The sequence below is a fragment of the Crinia signifera genome, chromosome 1 (genome assembly GCF_055691185.1).
Source record: "Crinia signifera chromosome 1, ASM5569118v1, whole genome shotgun sequence".
Lineage (NCBI taxonomy): Eukaryota > Metazoa > Chordata > Amphibia > Anura > Myobatrachidae > Crinia > Crinia signifera.
In genome coordinates this window covers 28817783-28839861 of record NC_139217.1, presented here as the reverse complement: position 1 = coordinate 28839861, position 22079 = coordinate 28817783, and the positions used below count along the sequence as shown (strand labels likewise).

Genomic DNA, 22079 nt, shown 5'->3' with positions numbered 1-22079 from the left:
CTGGCTTCTATACAGCAGGTGGGAGCGGAGGAGGGGTTGACGACCGGCGGCACTGCGCTAGAGGGCAGACGTTCTCTGGCTTGTAGGCTTGTATCTATCTACATATGTCAGGGGTAGCCAACTCCAGTCCTCGAGAGCTACCAACAGGTCACATTTTCCAGACCACCTAGCTGCTGCACAGGTGCACTCATTACTCACTGACCCGTTTCCCTGGTTACCCAGCTGCTGCATGCGATGCGACCGACGCAATTTTTCCGACACAACCACCCCGATGGAAATCGGTGTGGCCGTGCTAGGAAACAAGTACCGAATGCAGAGACTTGTAAATGGCTAAAGCTGAACACTGTGCTTCCGTTTGGCTGCCATGTAGTTACTTGTATGCTGCATGGATGTGTATTGCGTGCAGGTGCATGTAGTTTAACAATTGTGCGTGTTATCGCCCGGGCGAATGCGGGGCCGAGAAGCCGTAGGCCTGCAAGGCAGGAAACGTACTTTTACGGAGCAAGTGATTTTGAGCTAGATCAGTCCGAGCGATTGCACAGTGCAGCGAAGCCGCCGCCCAGCACATGTAGCCGCCACCCCAGTAAATGCCCTGGTTACCGCCCAGTTTTGTGGCCGCGCCCATCTATACGCCCATATTACGCCTACTCTGCAAGAGTTAGTTCGGATACGTGCCCGAGCGAATCAACCAGAATAAGGGCCGTTGTGCAGCACTTTACAGATAATATTTTCCCCCTGGGAAAGCAATCCCCTATGTTTCTTAGAGGCATATTTATTATTATTTTCTAGCTCCGCCCCCCCCCCCCCCAAAAAAAAAAAAATTAAGATTCTTTTTCAATGCAATGTATTAGGCTTCAGCCCTCTGGAAACGGCCTCTGATAACAGCCCATCCCAGCTTCTTGACATTGATTAAAGCATGAGCTCTAAGCATGATTCATGCTTTATCGTATAGTTAAATAGCCGTGATTCTAATATTTGTCTTCGTCGTGCAGGGACAGCTCTTTCCATATGCAGTTATGTAAATAAATGCTTGATAAACAGGCCCCTAAGAAAAAAAAAACACTGTAGTACTAATTCTGGCCACTAGGTTGTAGTGTGGAGCAAGCCATGCACTTATGTGTACAGTAAACAGGCTTGAATTAAATTATTAACATACTAATTAAAAGCCTGCCAAAATAACAGCTTCTGCAATGTACTTTCACTTTGAGCTGTGACTGTTTTTACTTTCAGTATGAGCTGAAATCACCAACTTAATGAGATGTGAATTGCGATGAAAATGGCACTTTATACAGCTCTGTGAAGCAGCAATGCTAGCCACTGTGCCACTATGCCGTCTGTATATCATACATTCACAGTGAAACCTTTATTCTACATTTCCAAGTCTTACTAATTTGTGAAAAACTCAATCAGTCGACTTGTCCCTGTAAACTAATACATGTCAACACAAAGTCACACATTTGAAGCTGCTCGGACGACACAGACATAGTAGTATTTTGTGGCGGAGTGACACAGTGGTCAGCAGTACCGCATCACACCATTGGGTATATGGTTCGATCCCAATCAGGGATAAATATTCTACCTAGCACATACTGGTAGGTTAATTTCCTCAGGTCAAAATTGATATACAGTTGTGCTCATAAGTTTACATACCCCGCAGAATTTGTGATTTTCTGGCCATTTGTCAGAGAATATGATAACTCACAAACTTGTCTTTCACTCATGGTTAGTGGTTGGGTGAAGCCATTTATTGTCAAACAACTGTGTTTACTCTTTTTAAATCATAATGACAACAGAAATTACCCAAATGACCCTAATCCAAAGTTTACATACCCTGGAGATTTTGGCCTGATAACATGCACACAAGTTGACACAAACGGGATGGAATGGCTACTCAAGGGAACCATCTTCACTTGTGATCTGTTTGCTTGTAATCAGTGTGTGTGTATAAAAGGTCAGCAAGTTTTTGGTCTCCTGAAAGACCCTTGCATCTTTCATCCAGTGCTGCACTGACGTGTCTGGATTCATGCGGAAAGCAAAAGAATTGTCAAAGGATCGGAGGGAAAAAGTAATTAAACTGTATAAAACAGGAAAGGGATATAAACAGATATCCAAGCAATTGAGAATGCCAATCAGCAGTGTTCAAACTTAAAATTAAAAAGTGGGAAATGAGGGATTCTGTGAAAACCAAATCACGGTCAGGTAGACCAACAAAAATTTCAGCCACAGCTGCCAGGAAAATTGTTCGGGATGCAAAGAAAAATACACAAATAACTTCAGCTGAAATACAGGACTCTGAGAAAAAAGTGGTGTGGTTGATTCAATATGCACAATAAGGAGGCATTTGAAGAACAATGGGCCACATGGTCAAGTCGCCAGAAGAAAGTCATTACTACGCAAATGCCACAAAGCATCCCGCTTACATTACTCCAAACAGCACAGAGACAAGCCTCAAAACTTCTGGAACAAAGTCATTTGGAGTGATGAGACCAAAATTTTAACTTTTGGCCACAACCATAACGGTTACATTTGGAGAGGAGTCAACAAGGCCTATGATGAAAGGTACACCATTCCTACTGTGAAACACGGAGGTGGATCACTAATGTCCTGGGGATGTGTGAGCTACAAAGGCACTGGAAACTTGATGGTAAGATGAATGCGGCATGTTATCAGAAAATACTGGAGGAAAATTTGCACTCATCAGCCCTGAAGGTGCGCATGGGACGTACTTGGACGTTCCAACATGACAATGACCCAAAACACAAGGCCAAGTCAACCTGTCATTGGCTACAGCAGAATAAAGTGAAGGTTCTGGAGTGGTCATCTCAATCTCATGACCTCAATATCATTGAGCCACACTGCAGCGCCTTACATAATAATAAATTAGCATAAACAAGAAAACCATTATCTACAGTACAAGGTACATGGTAAATGCAGACAGTTGCATCAGGGGACAGGACACTGAAGTAATTATTAAGGTTGCAGAGAGCTAGGCTTAAAAGGGGAAAAAGCACATGGGGAGAGAGGGCCCTGCTCGTTAGAGTAGTATATAGGACTAATGTGTGTGCTAAAGTACTTAAATAGATGTATTTACTATACATAAGGAATTTTCCACGGGCTGGAATAACTGGTTCCACAATGAAGACAGGGCAGTCAGCCACAACTTGCCTTTTACACAGTATATTGACTTGTGAGTTCTCTCTTCTGGAAGCCTTCTATGTGCAGTATATAGCACACATTCCTACTCTCCAAGAACAGCTCCAGAAGATCAGTTGTCCTCCTGGCCCTTCTGGAAAGTAGCCACCTGTTTAGAAGGTTTGATACATCTCCCCCTAAATCTCCTGTCCCACTCACATCCAGGAGAATTGTTTCGGGGTCTAGCTTTGCCCATTCCATTCCCAGAGTTGGAAATGCTTCTCCAGGTTTCATTTGAATCCAGGCCTGGTCATCATAAGCCCCTTTGGCGGCTGTTCTGTGGCTGCCATTGTAGCGCCATTCAAGGGAGAACTCCCAGATGCCATAGAGCTCCCGTTACCATGAACAGGTACCAGTGCAGTGGTAAAGCCAGATGGGCCCTGATGACCACTAGACCACCTGGGTAGAAATACATGGGCGGTTAGGGTTGGGCACTTAGAAAGGAGGGGTCAGGTTATGTGTGTGTGTGGGGGGGGGGGTAGGTATAGGCGGCAGTCTTTAAGCTGCAGGGGGTGAGGGTTAGGCTGATGGAAGGGAGGGATAGGGGGATACTGTACCCTTGTTGGGATTCCATCCTTCTGGATGCTGGCGTCGGTAATGTGTCCGCCTGCATCCTGACCACTGGTCACCTGGATGTATCCCTACATACTGTAAGTAGTCAAAGGCTTTTTGTGTCTATTCTTTGCATTCAACAGAGGGCTTGATTCACATTTCTATGCAAACCCAATGGTTCATATACAAATCCGATGTTTGGGGAACTTGCTGTTGCCCCACATTGTGGGCGTGCTGAGCTCAGGGTCTGTATCGTCAGACTCAGAATTCCCGCACCCAGCAGAGGAGTTCTGCTCTGAGTAAGCTTACGCAGACTTGCTGAGGGCTGTGACTATCGCTATCGCAGATGCTGGCAGAGACGGCTATTTCCTCAGGGCACCTCCTTCAGAAGCAGAATACTTGGGGTCTGGTCAGTGCCGTTACTAGACATTTTGGTGCCCCCCCCCCCCCTCAATACTGAAAATAGGGACAGTGCATGCCTGAGGTGTGCTACAAAAATTGAGGGCGTGGCTTTGTGGGGAATTACATATTATACCACACATTGTAATGCCCACTACATATTATACCACACCGTAATGCCTGTGAGGTCCCCAGGTTCCTATGTGCAATTATTTTTGCCTATAGCTCATCTCTGCCTTAAGAAAGGCAGCGTGTACTGCTGTGCACGGCACCCCGGGGTCGCGCGGCTCTCGGATCACACAGCAAGCACGCAATAGCAAGGTACAAAACACACCTCTATTACATAAAGACTAAATCATAATGTAAACCATAACCACACTATGTACATATATATATTACCATTGAACACAGTTATATATATGCCACACACCGTGATGCCCATTATACATATGCCACACACACCGTGATGCCCATTATACATATGCCACACACACTGTGATACCCATTATACATATGCCACACACACCGTGATACCCATTATACATATGCCACACACCGTGATACCCATTATACATATGACACACACCCCGTGATACCCATTATACATATGCCACACACACCGTGATGCCCATTATACATATGCCACACACACCGTGATACCCATTATACATATGCCACACACACACCGTGATACCCATTATACATATGCCACACACACACCGTGATACCCATTATACATATGCCACACACACACCGTGATGCCCATTATACATATGCCATGCACCGTGATACCCATTATACATATGCCACGCACCGTGATACCCATTATACATATGCCACACACACTGTGATGCCCATTATACATATGCCACACACACCGTGATGCCCATTATATATATGCCACACACACCGTGATACCCATTATACATATGCCACACACACCGTGATACCCATTATACATATGCCACACACACCGTGATACCCATTATACATATGACACACACCCCCTGATACCCATTATACATATGCCACACACACCGTGATGCCCATTCTACATATGGCACACACACCGTGATGCCCATTATACATTAGGGTACGAGCCTTATGAGCTTTGGGATGACTACCCACTGATGATCCTGGTAGGGTGCCTGAGGATCATCACAATGCCTATTACATATTATGCCACACACCATAATGCCCTTGACATATGCCACACATTGTGCTACAAGTCTTGCCCCCAGTCCTCCTGCTTATACACTGTCACGCCTGAGGGTTGAATTTGTTTGGCTTGTGAATCAACCCCAGGAGCTGAAGGCCCCACTGGCACACACCTAGTTACATAATGTCCAACATGACCCATTCCATTAGGTACAAAATGCTCTGTTCCAGGACTTCCCTCTTACTTATATGATTGCCGTCACCTGTGTTGACACACCTTTCTTATAAATGAACTAGTTCAACACAGGTGACGGCAATCGTAAATTAAGAGGGAAGTCCAGGAACAGAGCATTTTGTACCTGAAGGAATGGGTCATGTTGGACAGTATGTAGTTATGGCCCTGGGTCTGGTATTGCACAACCCTTCCTTGTGGCTGCACAATAGCAATCACAATCAGGCCCATGGGTATATTTCTGTGATTGCAGCTATATTCATGTGAAACATTCTTGCTCACAGGTGTTTACTCTCATGTCTCTCACTCCCTTTTCCTTACACTCTTTGAAAGTTATTATTTATTAGTAACAGACATTGGTTGGTTTGTAGGAATTCCAAGGACACATAGACATGTGCGTTTGTTTTATCTGCCCAGGAATTTGAGTATTAACCCACTGATGACAGCAAAAAATATTTCTTCTTCATCTATCCTGGTGACTCAGCTGACGTTGAGATGTAGTAGGGTCCGATATGCTAAACCTTTGAAGAGAGGCAGGCTCCTCCCCACTGCATCCCATCATGCCTCAGTTCGTCTTAGGTGCCCACAGGAATGGGTGCTATGCTGAATGGGCTGCTGCCGCAGCCAGAAGATTAGATGGCTAGGTGTTTATTTTTTTCTTAATTTTACACTTAGTTAGGACAGGCGAGAATTCTATGAGAATCCTCACACCGACAGCGCAGCAGGAGCTGACAGAAGCAGAGAGACAATGTCTGGTGTCTCTGCACAGCGCTTACAGCTTTACAGCGGTAGAAGCTGCCTGGGCTCAGGTGGACTCCAGGTCCGGCTCCCTGCAGGGGGGAATCGTAGATGAAGGATCTCCCAATATGGCGGACGCCATTTTAAATGAGCTTACAGGTTGGACTCCATCCAGGAGGGCACAGCCTATTACAGGAGCCCGGACACGGCAATCCCAAGTGATTTCGGGCCAAGGGGGAGGCACTAGGGAAGGGAGAAGACATCTGAGGGAGCGGCTTCCAGGGGGTAGATGGCGCCAAAGAGCCATGGACCCCGCTGGAGCAGGGACAATGGTCTCTTCCTTTCACTCTGTTTGGCGCCTTTGGAAAGTACTGTCATGCGGAGCTGAGGGTCTATTTCCTGCAGAGTGACCAGCTTCTCCTGGGCATCGCTACCCCCGCTGACCAGAAGGGTCCACCGGGAGACAGATAAGTACTCTGGCATACTTTGGCTCAGTACTGTCACCTGCCATTTTGCACTGTGATATTTATCATGACAGAAATTCTGCTGTTATGGGGGGAGGGAGCGATGGCCTTGTTAAACCCCTGCAAATTTTGTGTGCTTGATTTAACACCAGAACAGATGGCTCAAGGGGATATTTGCCCTGTTTGTGAAGCTGTACCCAGGGGAGCACTAGCTCAGAGGGGGGGATCAGCCTGAGCCTGCGTGGGCTGTTGCCTTAGGCAAGTCTGTCACTGCATTGGTGCAAGTGTTAAACAGACAGAGGGATGAATTGGTGAGGTCCCCTAGACCATTGTCATCCTCTCAACAGTCCACTGGTTCCATACCCTTATCACAGGGGGAGCCGGCCCTTTTGCAGGTCATGCAGGACACTGCACAGGGCATTCAGAAGTTTAATGCTCTCATGGAGCAGTTTTCAAGGGAGCCTGGAGAGTCTTCCAGACATTCTGTAGCCTCTCTGCCTATCCTCAATGTGGATTCTGAGGAGGAGGGACAGTGTGGCCTTGAGATGTACTGGGATCAGAAAGAGGCTTTGGATAGTTCTGTACCAGGAATTGAAGATTTGATTTTGGCTGTAAAGCAGGCTTTAAATTTATCTGAGGGAGGTAAGACTCCTGTTCAGGGAATTTTCAAGAGACAGCGCAGAGACGCAGTCACTTTTCCCTCGGATGAGGGCATGCAGGACTTGTTAGGAGGGGCATGGAAAAGGCCTGATGAAAAGATCCTGTTACCTAAAAGGTACTTGAGTTTATACCCAATGTCAGAAGAGCATATTAAGTTGTGGGAGAAGGTTCCGTTAGTAGATGGTCCAGTCGCAAGGCTGTCAAAGGCTACGGTTTTACCTGTGCAAGGCGGTGCTGCATTTAAAGACCCGGTGAATAAAAAACTGGAGGGCTGCTTGAAAGCAGCTTTTGAAGGTATGGGGTTTGCTCTCAGGCCTGTAATTACCTCCGCATGGGTGTCCAAGGTGATGATAGTGTGAGCTAATATCCTCTGCTCTTTCCTACAGCCAGATACGGAAGCCTTGGCTTTGGCAGCAAAATTGAAGGCTGCCGCGGAATATACTTGCGAGGCTGGTGAAGAAGCGGTTAAAATGCTATCTAAGGTATCAGCAGTTTCTGTGCATGCTCGCAGAGTTTTGTGGCTCAAGGCCTGGGAGGCTGATATTGAGTCCATGAAATCCCTTGAGACTTTGGCTTTCATTGCTGTTTGGTTCTGAGTTAGAGGCCATCATTAAGCAAGCAACAGGTGGGATGATTACTTTTTTTCCTACGCCAGCAGCGAAACAAGGTCCACTCTAGTAGAGAACGGTTTGCTGCAGGAAAGAGAAAAGCTCCCAAATCCCGCTTCAGAGCCTTTACTAAGAAACCGGTTTCCAAAGGGGAGGAGAAGCTCTCAGCATGACGGGTCGGAGAGTCTCCAATCTGTGATCAGTGTGAGGGGTTGCCTCTTGAAGTATCGGGACACTAGGACCTTGTTAGGTCAGGATCCTTGGGTCCTCAAGGTGGTGTCCCAGGGTACAGGATAAACCTTAAGGGAGTTCCTCCAAGGATGATTTTGCCTACTCCGTTGCCCAGAGACACTCGCCTCAGATCAGCCCTTTTGGGGCCGGTGAGATCTCTTATGGAGAAGGGAGTGGTAGTTCCAGTACCGCAAGAGGAAAGAAAGAAGGGTTTTTACTCTATTCTTTTCTTGGTACCAAAGCCGGACAATACATTCAGACCAATTCTAAATCTGAAGTCTCTGAATCTCCACTTATAGGTGGATCATTTCAGGATGGAGTCCCTGAGGAAGGTCTTACTGAGCCTGGAACCAGGGGAATTTCTGGCGTCTATTGACTTTCAAGACGCCTATTTACACGTTCCCATTTACAGAGAACATCAATCCTTACTGCGTTTTGCAATAGGAAATTTACACCTGCAGTTTCAAGCACTTCCCTTTGGGCTGGCCACAGCTCCAAGGGTGTTCATGAAAATGATGGCAGCTACCCTCAGGATGCAGAGTATAGTAGTCATTCCGTATTTGGACGACCTGCTGTTCAAGGCAGAGTCGGCAGAGAAATTGCAACAACATTTATCAGTGGCAATTCAGTTTTTACGGGAGCATGGGTGGATCTTGAATCTTCAAAAGTCCCACTTGGATCCGACTCAGAGACTGCAGTTTCTGGGAGTTTTCCTGGATACTCATGTACATCGGGTATTCCTTCCGGAAGTAAAGGCCAAGGACATTTGTAAGCTGGTTTGGTCGATTCTGAGGTCACGGGCCCATCAGTATGGCATTGCCTAAAGTTATTGGGCAAGATGGTGGCAACTTTCGAGACTCTGCAGTACGCAAGGTTCCACTCTCGACTATTTCAATGGAACATTCTGGCATGTTGGTTAGGAGACACGAGGACCATGAAGTCGGAGAAAGTGATCTTGTCTATGGAAACAAGGACAGCATTGCTTTGGTGGACAGATGTGGACTCGCTCCAGTGGGGTCACTTTCTCCAGTCGTGGGAATGGCTGGTGGTCACCACCGATGCCAGTCTCAAGGGCTAGGGAGCAGTAGTGCTGGACTTAAGGTTGCATGGCCTATGGTCAGTAGAAGAATCGGTGCTTCCGATAAATGTGCTGGAGTTGCGGGCTGTGTGGCAGACACTGTCACAGGCGGAAGAGAGTTTGAGAGGTTTTCATATTCGCATTGTCGGACAATGCCACGGCTGTGGCATACCAAGGGGGCACGCGCAGTCAGTTGGCAATGACAGAAGTGTCCAGAATTTTCCAGTGGTCAGAGGTCAATGTTTCGGCCATATCTGCTGTATTCGTCCCAGGAGTCCGGAATGTGGAGGCGGATTTCCTGAGCAGGGAGAAGCTTCTGGAGGGAGAGTGGGCATTACATCCCCAAGTCTTTCAGGAGATTGTGGCTTGTTGGGGCCTCTCGAAATTGGACTTGATGGCGTCCAAGCACAATTTCCAAGTTACCAGATTTTGTGCACGGACCAAGGACCCTCTAGCTTGGGCGGTGGATGACATGACAATTCCTTGGAAGTTCGACTTGGCTTATGTGTTCCCGCCATTTCCTATGATTGCCAAGTGTTGCAGAGGGTGCGATCACAGGGGACAACCGTGATACTGATAGCGCCGGATTGGCCAAGGAGATCTTGGTATTCCAGCATTCAGAGATTGTCGACACAGTCGTGGCATCTTCCTCTGTGTCCAGACCTGCTCCGTCAAGGTCCATTTTGTCAACAGGACCTTGCTAATCTGAGTTTGACAACCTGGCTTTTGAGGCCGCTATCCTAAAGAAGGGGTTTTCAAATGCTGTAATTTCAACCATGATCAATGCTAGAAAACCGGTTTCTTCAAAGAATTATTATAGAGTCTGGAAGATCTACATTAGATGGTGTGAACGTCAGAGGGTTCACACTTCCCGATTTAAGGTCTCAAGATTATTGGAATTTTTACAAGATGGTTTCTCATCGGGACTGAGTCTTCAGTCCCTAAAGGTCCAGGTTTCGGCCTTGTCTATTTATTTTCAAAAGAAAGTGGCCTTGATTCCGGAGGTACAGACGTTTTTGCAAGGGGTTACTAGATTGAAACCTCCTTATAAGCAACCTGTGGCACCATGGGATTTATCTTTGGTGTTGTCAGTTTTACAGAAGCCTCCGTTTGAACCCTTAAGGTCGGCTGACCTGAAATTTCTGACTTGGAAGTTGACTTTTTTTGTTGGCAATCGCCTCAGCTAGACGTGTTTCAGAATTAGGAGCATTATCTTGTAAGTCTCCGTTTTTGATTTTTCATGATGATAGGGCTGTGCTTAGAACAGTTCCTAAGTTTTTGCCAAAAGTTGTTTCTTCGTTTCACTTAAACCAAGATATTGTTCTTCTGGTGTTCAGTCCTCTGAAAGAGACCAGGAAAAGGGACAGACTTTAACATTTGGATGTTGTGCGTGCCTTGACGTAAAAGGTCTCTGGAGAGCGGATTCTTTGTTGGTGCTGTATGATGTGCACAAAAAGGGCTGGCCTGCTTCTAAACAGACCATTGCCAGGTGGTTGAGGTCGGTAATTGCTTTCTCCTATACTAAAGTTGGCAGACCGGTGCCTTCCAGGATCAATGCACATACCACCAGGTCAGTTGCTGATTCTTGGGTGGTGCGGCAGGGGCAACAGCTGAACAAGTGTGCAGGGCTGCCACTTGGTCATCTGTTCACACTTTCACCAAATTTTACAGGTTCCATGAGTTTGCGTCGGAGGACACATCATTCGGGCGAGCATTGATAAGGACTGCAGACCTGAGCGTACCCTCCCAAAGGACCGGCTCTTGAAGGTCAGCTGCATCACCAGGATAGATGAAGAAGAAAAAGGGATTTTTGCAAGACCTTACCTTTCAAGTCCCTTTCTCTGATTCTATCCTGGTGACGCAGCGATCCCTCCCTTACGCTCAGTAAGTACAGGTTGAGTATCCCGTATCCGAGTATCCGTTATCCGAATTATTCCGAAAACCATACATTCCAGAAAGTGGAAAAAATATATTTTTTTTTGCTAAAAACTCACTGGGAACATATGTAACAGCACTACTGGTGACATGATATGTAACTGGCACTATATATGTGAAAGAAAATGATTGCTTGGCATTCAAATTCAATATCTGAGATATACACAAATTTTGTTTCATGTTTTGAAACCTTGTTTTTTGAACAAATAAAATATATTTGTGTGTATTTTATGTGGTAATAAAATATATTTGTGTGTATTTTATATGTTTATACAGCATACATGCAAGATACTTCAAAATACATTATTGAAATATTAAAATATTCCGAAATACGGAATTATCCGTTATCCAAAATTCTCCTGGTCCCGAGCATTTTGGATACGGGATACTCAACCTGTAATACCGTTTTCATGTATTGTCATGTTATAATGGTTATGTTAATTGATTGTGCATGTAATATGTTCAGGCGATGTACTGAGTTATTGTATCCTAGTGTGCTCTGGAAGTTGAACTGAGGCATGATGGGATGCAGTGGGGAGGAGCCTGCCTCTCTTCAAAGGTTTTGCATAGGTGCCTGGCTCCTACCGGACCCTACTACATCCCATGGTTAGCTGTGTCACCAGGATAGAATCATAGAAAGGGATTCGAACGGTAAGTTCTTACAAAAATCTTTTTTATTGTACGGCTCTGTGATACATTACTCCGTTCTGGAGCATCATTGGTGGCCTGAAAATGCCAGTGGGGTGAGGTAAGTGCCCGACTACACCCGCACCACAGCAGGATTTAAACCCATAGTCACCGCTTCACAAGAGCAGCAGACAATGAATGCTTGGCGAGGAAGATTAGCCTTGCAGCTGCATTTAGGATGAATTGTAATGGTGAGAGTCAGACCAGTACCTGTACTGAGGAAGACCAGTAAGAAGAGGGGCGATGCAACAGCGTCTGCAGACCCTGATGTGGCTTGGTGGTGCTGGGTAATGCGGGCCCGGGGGTATACGCTGCGTGTACCTGCATATCTGTTGTGTTCGATCCCACAATCCTGCTACCATTAAAAATGTCCCTCACAAAATGGCGCCGGCTCACAGCGGTTATAGTTGTTAAAGATGCTAGACAGGGCCGGAACTGCCAGAGACAATGCAGTCAGACGCAGGGGTTTGCCCTGAAGGCCCCTGATGCTGCAGTCCCTACCGATGCTGCAGGCAGAAGGCAAGGAGGAACATACTGTATAAGGTATTACGATGGGGTGTAATGACGTGGTGGTGACCGAGCGTTGTAAACAGCGACCAAGCGTTTTTGAGCGGTTTGAGGCTTGTCTGGACTGCTGTGACACGTGTGATGTCACATTTTGGGGAGGGACCTGGTGAGCTAGATGGCCTTTCCCTGTGTTGGGTGGTCCCCCGCTATCCGGCACCTGCGCTGCTGCACATACACTGTTGGATAACAGGGAGGGGGGAGGGGGCACCATCGATTTTGGGATGCGTGGCTGAAGTCTCAGTGACGAGGCCACACCCCCAGCTTAACCCTGCCCCATTCGCAGGTATTTCCCTGAATCCCAGAAAGGATATTTTTGGTGAGGTGTGACTAAACCAACACAGGCACTGTAGCTTATTTTAGTATTAAGATTATTTCCTAAATAAATCATAATATCCCGACCGGGTTAGGACAGGTCACCAAGACTTCCATTACAATCAACAGACAACCGGACGTCATCTTTAATATACTTATAATCTTTATTACAGGGTGTGGTCCCTACTATTTATAGCCGTACGACAGCCATGCAACTGGTATGGGTAGGGGCTGTGGCTGGAATGGGCGCACAGATGAGGGTGCTGGAGTGCCCTCAGCCATCTCCTCTCCACAGTTGCCGGCTCCCAGGGAAGAGGCGGCCTCTACTTGTATTAATTAATAAACATAGAAACATAGAATGTGACGGCAGATAAGAACCACTTGGCCCATCTAGTCTGCCCCTTTTTTAAACATGTTACCTCGAACCATATTTGATCCTTATTTTTTTGTAAGGACATCCTTGATCCTTTCAATGTAAGATGGCCGATGTCAAACTGCTGCGTCCCACATCCAAGTAGAGCAGTTTCACGTCGGCCTTCGCTCAGCAATGTGCCTTCATACATCTCGCATCTGACCCCTGAATGACTACACCAGCACATTGCGTCACACTGAGGAGAACCGCAGGCAGAGCAGGTTATGGGGAAGGGAGAATGCTGAGGTAGCAGGCACAGGAACACATGTGCCAACAAGAGAACATCCTGTAAGACAGTGTGTCTGATACAGCAAGGCAGTGGCTACAATAGAGTTAAACACAAGAGCAGTGCTGTAACCAATGCCTGATTGGAGAGGGAGGGCCCTGTATGGCGGACAGACCAATCCATGTACAGCATGTCACAGTTTCCAGCACTCTTCACAGGGATCCCTCCAGGAAGCATATGATCCGACACAACCATTACAAGAGCAGAATATTCCTGTCACAACTTCGCTGAATGCCCTTATTGGTAAGAGAGAACTCGGAGCAAGTAGGTGCATGAATCCATGTGCTGCAGGCCAGGTTTTCCCCTAGACCAGCCGCACTGCCTGATATTCCTTGCACAGCTACTTTCCACTCCATGCATTCTGCAGCTCTTCCCAGCACAGACGCCTCCTGAGATTCGTAAATATCAGCATTTTACGCATTTTCATTCTGTGACCCTTTATTCTGTCTCTAAACATTCCGTACATGCATAACAGGACTTGAGATCTGTTGTCGGCCCGTTCCCACACAACCTGGACCTTGCCCCAGCGTCAGATATAAGTTACTATACATAGACAAGCTTATTATACTGCAAGTACAGGAGCGACATTCACCACAACACTCAGTAATGTCGCTGCCAATGTGTCAGCCAGTTAGGCCATAAATGTTCCTGATACAGGAAACAAACACACAGACACACACACAGACGCTGTCACACAGACGCTGTCACACAGACACACACACACAGACGCTGTTACACAGGAGGGGCGGAGATATAGGAAACGTTTCAATGGAATGTAGTAAACTTTATCAATGCTTTGGGGCATAGTAATAGTAGAAACGCAAGTTGGGTCTCCCATATATCCGAAATGCACAGGAACAGGATCTGGGATATTTCCATACATTGGAATCCATCCAATAATGTTGCTATAACTGGAGATGGTTAGAGGATCAACGCTGTAACGAAATCTGCTGCGCTATATAAGACGCTGTAACGGAATCTGCTGCGCTATATAAGACGATGTAACGGAATCTGCTGCGCTATATAAGACGCTGTAACGGAATCTGCTGCGCTATATAAGACGCTGTAACGAAATCTGCTGCACTATATAAGACACTGTAAATAAATAAATATATACACCAACAGGGCTGTAATGACATTGTATAGAAATACATTAATGCTAGGTGGTCCGTGCGAAAATTTTACATGCAAATAAAATCTGATTCATTTTATAGCGAGGTTGGTGGTTTGTAGTAGGATGGAACAAGTATTGGTTCATTTGTATTTCGAGTATCCGGGCAAAACTGATCATCTTAGCCCCGCCGTATCGACACATCCAGGGAAGAACTGTAGGGGCAAAAGTACACTTTTTAATTTAGATTTTTTTTTTAAACAAACTTCAATGTTCAATGGTAAACTAACAAATAGTCAGAAGCAGAGAACTCTGGGTGATTCTGGTTTGCTCGGTAAGCTTACTGAACACCAGGGTCGCTGCCTGTCGGAGCCTGCACAGTCTAATGCAAGGCAGCGTCTTAGCACCCGCTCAGATGCTGCACGGGCTCTACCGCCCGGGACAGTGCCGCTCTGTGCAGCATGCCGAGGTCATACAGCCCACCTCGATCTTTGGCGCATTGCCCGTCCACCCCATTTTCTTGCATCCTGCCCGGCTACCGGACAAACAGCCTGCCCACCCGGCTCCCGGCAGCATCGCACGCCCACCTGGCCGCACCACCTAGCTCCCAGCCGCACTGCACAGGGCAGGTTTTTTTAATTAGGGAAGCCCAAAAAATGCCCCGTGATTGGTTCCCTTCTTGGTCCCCCATTTGCAGTTACAACAGCTCCCACTCTTCTTAGAAGGCTTTCCACAAGATTTTGGGGTATAGCTGTGGGAACTTGTAGAGCATTTATGGGTTCAGGCCCTGATGTTGGATGGGAAGGTCTGGCTCATAATCTCCACTCCAGTTCATCCCAAAGGAGGAGCAGGGCCTCAGCAGCACAGATTATTTAAGGAGATGAGTGATGCATCAGTGAGGACAGTATCAGTGACGTGATTGAGAAGGGAAGCCACAGCCTGAGAGGTATGCATACTTACCTGCCTGTTTGCCCCCCAGGCTGGCACAAGTCGGCGTGGCCAGTGGGAAAATGCACTTTGTGGGGACACAATCATATCATTGTGGCTCCGCCCCAGCTATAGAGCACCAATAACAGGCATTGTGTAGCACAGTTGGGACTATGATAATGCCCCCCTTGGTCCTCCCACTTGTGCTCTGTAAGTGGGTGGCCGAGGGGTGAGTTAGGAGACCGAGGGAGATGCAGGACACTTGCCTACCTTTCCCATAGGAAGCCGCTGCAACTCCCTTTTGTGCAGCTGTTTAAGGCCACAGCCAATGCAGCTCAAAGAAGCCAGGCTATTGCGCATGTGTGGTATAGTTGTAGCTATTGAGCTGGGCCCGGTGTCTGTCCACTGCACTGTACCAGTGCTAGGACCCAGCCAGCAATGCGGCCAGCTACAGCCCTACTCTTACACCCGGGTATGAGCTTCTGCTGATGATCGTGACCATGCTGTTGTGTTGTTACAGATTAATTAACATCATTTCCAGATCTACACTAAGGACGGTTTCACTTGCACGTTATACTGTATTTGGAGAACTGTGCTTGGCTTAGAGAGCCGGAAAAGACGTTTCTGATTGTTTGGAACATTTTCTATAATGTGGAACAGAAAATGATGACTTGAGAGAAGATGTTGCAACAGAAGCAGGGCCAAATTAAAGGGGGGGGGGCCCTCTAGGGGTCAGTACCACTAAGCTAAGCCCCCCTTTCTGAAAGGTGAAAGGGCCTTCCTCCAACAGCTGCAGATTGGATCTCTGTTAGCAATTCACAATACACAACCCTCCCCCTCCCCCAACTGACAGCCGTTCTAGCCGCCAGCGCTGCAGAGCCAGCACGGGCAGTGATGGCTGGCTTCTGTAACATTTTAAGCTACAGCCTGCGCCAGGAGGGGCTGGCACGCAGGCCGCAAAGAAGAGGACAGGACCCAGCTTCTCGCCCGGCCATCACCTGCCGCCCACCTGTCTGTGGCCCTGCCACCATCCTACCACCACCCACCAGGCCATTACCTGCCGCCCACCCGGCCGTAGCCCTGCCATCCCATCGCCCTTCCACCCATGCGCACCCTTTTTATGATTTATATTTAAATATAATATACCATACAGAGGTGTAGGGGTATTGGGGGGATGGAGAGGTGGAGCAGTGATGGGGAGATGGAGAGGTGTAGGGGGGACAGAGAGGATAGGGGGAGGGGGAGAGATGCAGGGGTGGGAACAGAGATGCAGCAGTCACAGGGAAACTAGAGGTGTAGCGGTGATGAAGGGACGGAGAGGTTTGGGGGATGGAGAGAATGACGGGGGGACAGAGAGGTGCAGGGGTGTTGGGAATGGAGAGGTGCAACTGTGATGAGTGGATGGAGAGGTGCAGGAGTAAGAACAGAGAGGTGCAGCAGTAACGGGCCCTCCTGCTCTGAACAGAAGATCTAAGGCAGGGCTGGTGCCACCACTAGGCAGCTTTAGGCGTACCATTTGCTCCCCCGACTCGGCAAATGGTACGGGAAGATACGGCGCGCTGTTGGGATGAAAATGGCTCCACCTGTAAATAACATTTATTAATGATAATAATAATAATAATAATAATAATATTACATTGCTGTTACTATATATGATGTATGTGGTATGGGTGGTAAAAAAGCAATTTTTTTGGGAAAAAATGGCTTTTATTTAGCTTAGTCAAGCAAATTTCCAATTGTTCAATACTGTCGGAAAAGGGCGTCTCATAGCCTGTAAAATACTCACTGATGGCGGTGGTGATGTCCTCATTACACAAGAATTTCTACCCACCGACCCAGACTTTCAAACTTGGAAACAGGAAGAAGTCGCTCTGGGCCAAATCCAGAGAATAGGGGTCTGGAGAATCAAATCGAAGCCACATTTGTGTAATCATACAAAGATGTGGTGGTGACTGGTAAACCGTACGACCACCGCAAGTGACCAACCCTTCACTTATGACTGCAATTTGGCTTGGTGGGAGGAGGGGGGGGGGGGGGGGGGGTTAGAAGAGTGGACCTTTACAGGCTTCCTAAGTTGTGGTGCCACCTTATAGAACTTTACCACACTTTACCACCATACGACCCACTTGTTATCTGGTTGGATTTTTGCTTTATGATCCTGACATTGGTTTATATTCCTTTGCTAACAGGCATCTTCTGGACCATGTGATCTGTTATGTGAATAGTGACGAGAAGCCACCACCAGCTCCATTGTAAAGAAACCACCATATTGGTAAGGGAGACTTCAAGCGACTGGCTCGTACCTGCCAGGTGTGTGTGTGTGTGTGTGGGGGGGGGCGGGTGGGTGGGGGTTGTATTGTGTAGCAGCACCAGCGGGGAGTTGAGTGGTGCCAATTTCCATCTGTGGAGAGGTTGGAGCTACGTGCTGGGGTTAGTGCTACCTGCTGTGTCCCACAAGCTCCATATGACGGTCATTATAAAAGGGGGGAACCAGAACCGGCTGTGCCTGTGCCAGGAGTGGCTGGCACGCAGGCCGCAAAGAGGAGGACAGGACCCAGCTTCTTGCCCGGCCATCACCTGCCGCCCACCTGTCTGTGGCCCTGCCACCGTCCTGCTGCCCACCAGGCCATTACCTGCCGCCCGCCCAGCCGTGGCCCTGCCATCCCATCGCCCTTCCACCCATGTGCACGCCCGGCCAGGTTTGGGGATTTTCTTTTTTATGATTTATATTTAAATATAATATACCATACAGAGGTGTAGGGGTATTGGGGGAACGGAGAGGTGCAGCAGTGATGGGGAGATGGAGAGGTGTAGGGGGGACAGAGAGGATGGGGGAGGGTGGAGAGATGCAGGGGTGGGAACAGAGATGCAGCAGTGACAGGGAAACTAGAGGTGTAGCGGTGATGAGGGGACGGAGAGGTGTGGGGGATGGAGAGAATGACGGGGGGACAGAGAGGTGCAGGGTCACTGGGGAACAGAGTTGCAGTGGTGACTGGGGGACAAAGAGGTGCAGGCACAGAGTGATGGGAGGAGTCTAAAAGAAACCGACAATTCAACAGGTTGTTCAGACTCCTTGAATCACCGACTGAGATTAGAAAAGTCATCAGCCTGACAGTCAGCAACCCTACCCCATGCTGAGAAGGTAGAACCCACTTTGGGGTCAGGATCCACAGTTTGAGAACCGCTGCTCTATCTTAATGACCTGGCTAAACCCATACATCCTAATATGCCCAAATAATATTTAGATTCTATGCCACAACTGCAGTCTATTCAGGAGGCGTGCCACAATGTACCCAACCCCTCTCCCACGATGTGACACCTCACACATAAGGATTTAGTAGTAGTAGTAGTACGTTTATTTAGAAGGCGCCGCAAAGTGTCCGCAGCGCCGTACATAGCAAACAAAAAACAAATGACAAGGTAACGTACAGGGTGTGTTGAAAAATACAGTATAAATAGGGGTATAGATGGTAGAACTAAAATCAGCATCAGTTCAGAAGTAGGTGTCAAAATTGTCAGGGAGACTGAGGATGAAGTAGAGGAAGGGAAGAACAGGACAGGAGCACAGGTGAGGTAATGAGGTAGGGTGAGTACGTGAGGAAGGAGGGCCCTGCTCATAAGAGTTAACATACTAAAAATAGGTGGGTGGACGAACGAAATACAATAGGATAAGTAGGAACGGAGGGGAACGGAGGCAGGATAGGAGGATCAAAAGAGGTTAGGAGGAGGGATAGGCTAGTCGAAAAAAGGGGGTTTTGAGGGAGCGCTTGAAGGAGGTAAGGGAATCAGAAAGCCTGATGGGTGGCGGGAGGTTGTTCCAGTGCAGGGGGGCAGCACGAGAGAAGTCTTGGACACGGGAGTGGGAGGAGGTGATTAGGTGAGAGGTCAGTCGGCGGTCAGCGATGGAGCGAAGAGGACGGGAGGGAGTGTGGATAGAGATCAGTGAGGAGAGGTAAGGAGCGGTGGAGGAGGAGAGAGCCTTGTAGGTGGTGGTGAGGAGTTTAAAGAGAACTCGGAAAGGAATGGGGAGCCAGTGAAGAGATAGGCAGAGGGGGGAGGTGGACAGGGCCGGCGCCACCACTAGGCAAATCTAGGCATTTGCCTAGGGCGCCGGCCACTGGAGGGCGGCATTTTGCCCCCTGTGCCGCGGGGGTACCTGTCCTGCAGCGCTGTGTATTTAAAGCTGGCGGCGGAGGCAGCGAGGGGTCCCTGCAGTCAATAAATAACGAGCGCTATCCGCCGGGCTATGCGGAAGCGCTTCTGTTGTGAAAACACTGTCCGCACGCTGATTGGCTGAGATTCAGCCAATCAGCGTGCGCCGTGCGGCCAGTGTTTTCACAACAGAAGCGCTTCCGCATAGCCCGGCGGATAGCGCTCGTTGACTGCAGGGACCCCTCTCTGCCACCGCCGCCAGCTTTAAATACACAGCGCTGCAGGACAGGTACCCCCCCCCTCCCCCGGCACCGGGGCGCCCCCACCCCGACTCGCCTGGGGCGCTCCGGTGCCTTGCACCGGCCCTGGAGGCGGAGGTAGAGCGGCGGGAGAGGAAGATGAGCCTAGCAGCAGCATTAAGAATGGTTTGGAGAGGTGCGAGGCGGGTGAGAGGTAGCCCAGAGAGAAGGATGTTGCAGTAGTCAAGGCGGGAGATGACAAGAGAGTGAATGAGAATTTTGGTCGCGTCAGTGGAGAGGAATGGTCTGATGCGTGAGATGTTGCGTAGGTGAAAGCGGCAAGACTGTGAGAGAGCACGAATGTGGGGGGTGAAGAGAGGGAGGAGTCAATGATGACACCGAGGCAGCGCGTTTGGTCGGTGGAGGTGATCTCGGTTTCACCAATGCTGATGGAGATAGTGGGAGAAGAGGGGATGTTCGGGGGATGGAAGATTAGAAGTTCAGTTTTAGCCATGTTTAGTTTCAGGAAGCATTGGGTCATCCAGGCTGAGATGGCCGTGAGGCTTTCGGAGACCTTGGACAGGAGTGATGGGGATAGGTCGGGGGAGGAGAGATAGATTAGGGTATCATCAGCATAAAGGTGGTAATGAAAACCATAGGAGCTGATGAGGGTGCCCAGAGAGGTGGTGTAGAGGGAGAAGAGGAGAGGGCCAAGGACTGACCCTTGGGGAACACCGACTGGCTGCGGGGAAGTAGGAGAGGAGGAGCTCGGAGTGGAGACGGAGAAGGAGCGATCGGAGAGGTATGAGGTGAACCAGGAGAAGACCTTGCCAGTGATGCCAAAGGAGCGGAGGGTGTTGAGCAGGAGAAGGTGGTCAACAGTGTCAAAGGCAGCCGACAGATCAAGCTGGATGAGGATAGAGAAGAGGCCTTTGGATTTAGCCGATAGTAAATCGTTAGTGACTTTGGTCAGGGCAGTTTCAGTGGAATGTAAAGGGCGGAACCCGGATTGGAGGGGGGTCTAGAATGGAGTTAGCAGTAAGGTGGCTCAGAAGACGATTATAGGTCAGACGTTCTAGGAGCTTGGAGGCAAAAGGGAGGAGGGAGATGGGCCTGTAGTTGGATGGAGAGTTGGGGTCCAGATTTGTTTTTTTGAGAATTGGGGAGACAAGAGCGTGTTTGAAGGAGGAAGGGAAGATCCCAGAGGATAGGGAAAGATTAAAGAGGTGAGCCAGGTGAGAGCAGACTGACGGACTGAGACGACGGATAATATTGGAGGGGATAGGATCGAGCGGGCAGGTGGAGGGAGAAGCGGATTGAAGGATAGAGTGGACTTCAGCAGCAGTGGTGGGGTAAAATGAGGACAGGGGTTGGAAGGAGGGGAGTGGAGATGTAGGAGGGGAGGAGGGAGAGGGTGAGGTCATGGCAGCAGTGATGGCAGTCCTGAGAGAGGAGATTTTGGTTGAAAAGTAGGTAGCAAAATCAGCGGCTACGATGGAGGACGGAAGAGCTGGAGGAGGATTTAGTGTCAGTTCTTATTGCTGCATTGTATTAGCCAACTGAGGGGTCGCTCCTACTGGGCCTTGGGAAAGTTATTAGTCGGGGGTGAGGGGAACGGGAGATTAACCCAAGCACAGGTTCCACGCGTCGTATCACAGGTTAGTAGTGATGAGTAATCCAAGGATAGATATAGTCGATCCCCAGTTTGTCCATTTGGATACTGCTGTATCAGTGACTGAGGTGCAGGTGTTCCCCTGAGAGTAAAACAGAGTATGTACAAAGAGAAAGAAAAGGACTCACTTAATTATCACAGATGTAGCTTCAAATTTACATTTTATTGGTCAATATTTAAAAGTTCTCTCTGCACATGTTACATCTGCCCCACCTGCAGTGCACATGGTTTTGTCCATCTAAGAAGGATTTTGTCAGAAGGAGTGAACTAGAATAAGGCCCAATGTCACAATAGTAATGCTTAAGTAAAGCAGCTGACATAGGACCTCATTCAGGTCCGTTCACACGTGGCCGATGTTCGCACATGCGCATTTATGGGCGTTCCCATGAGAACGCTGGCGTTGCTCATGCTGTTTATCACTTAGAAGCTGAGTACATCTGGCCCATAGTACAGAGTGAAGGTGGAAA

At 48.3% G+C, this 22079-nt stretch overlaps 1 protein-coding gene across 7 annotated transcripts in view; it reads left to right on the top strand.

Moving 5' to 3' along the window:
* The window catches only part of LOC146074330 (uncharacterized), a 51759-nt gene that overhangs the window by 3337 nt on the left and 26343 nt on the right, over positions 1–22079 (top strand). For 5 of the 7 annotated variants that reach the window (XM_083182581.1, XM_083182667.1, XM_083182852.1 and 2 more), the window contains exons 1-2: positions 13611–13754; positions 17739–17821. The gene's annotated coding sequence lies outside the window, so the exon portion shown is untranslated. Of the gene's footprint in view, positions 1–13610; positions 13755–13795; positions 13910–17738; positions 17822–22079 lie in introns of those variants that run through there. The other 2 variants (XM_083182491.1, XM_083182404.1) reach the window with 2 other exon arrangements.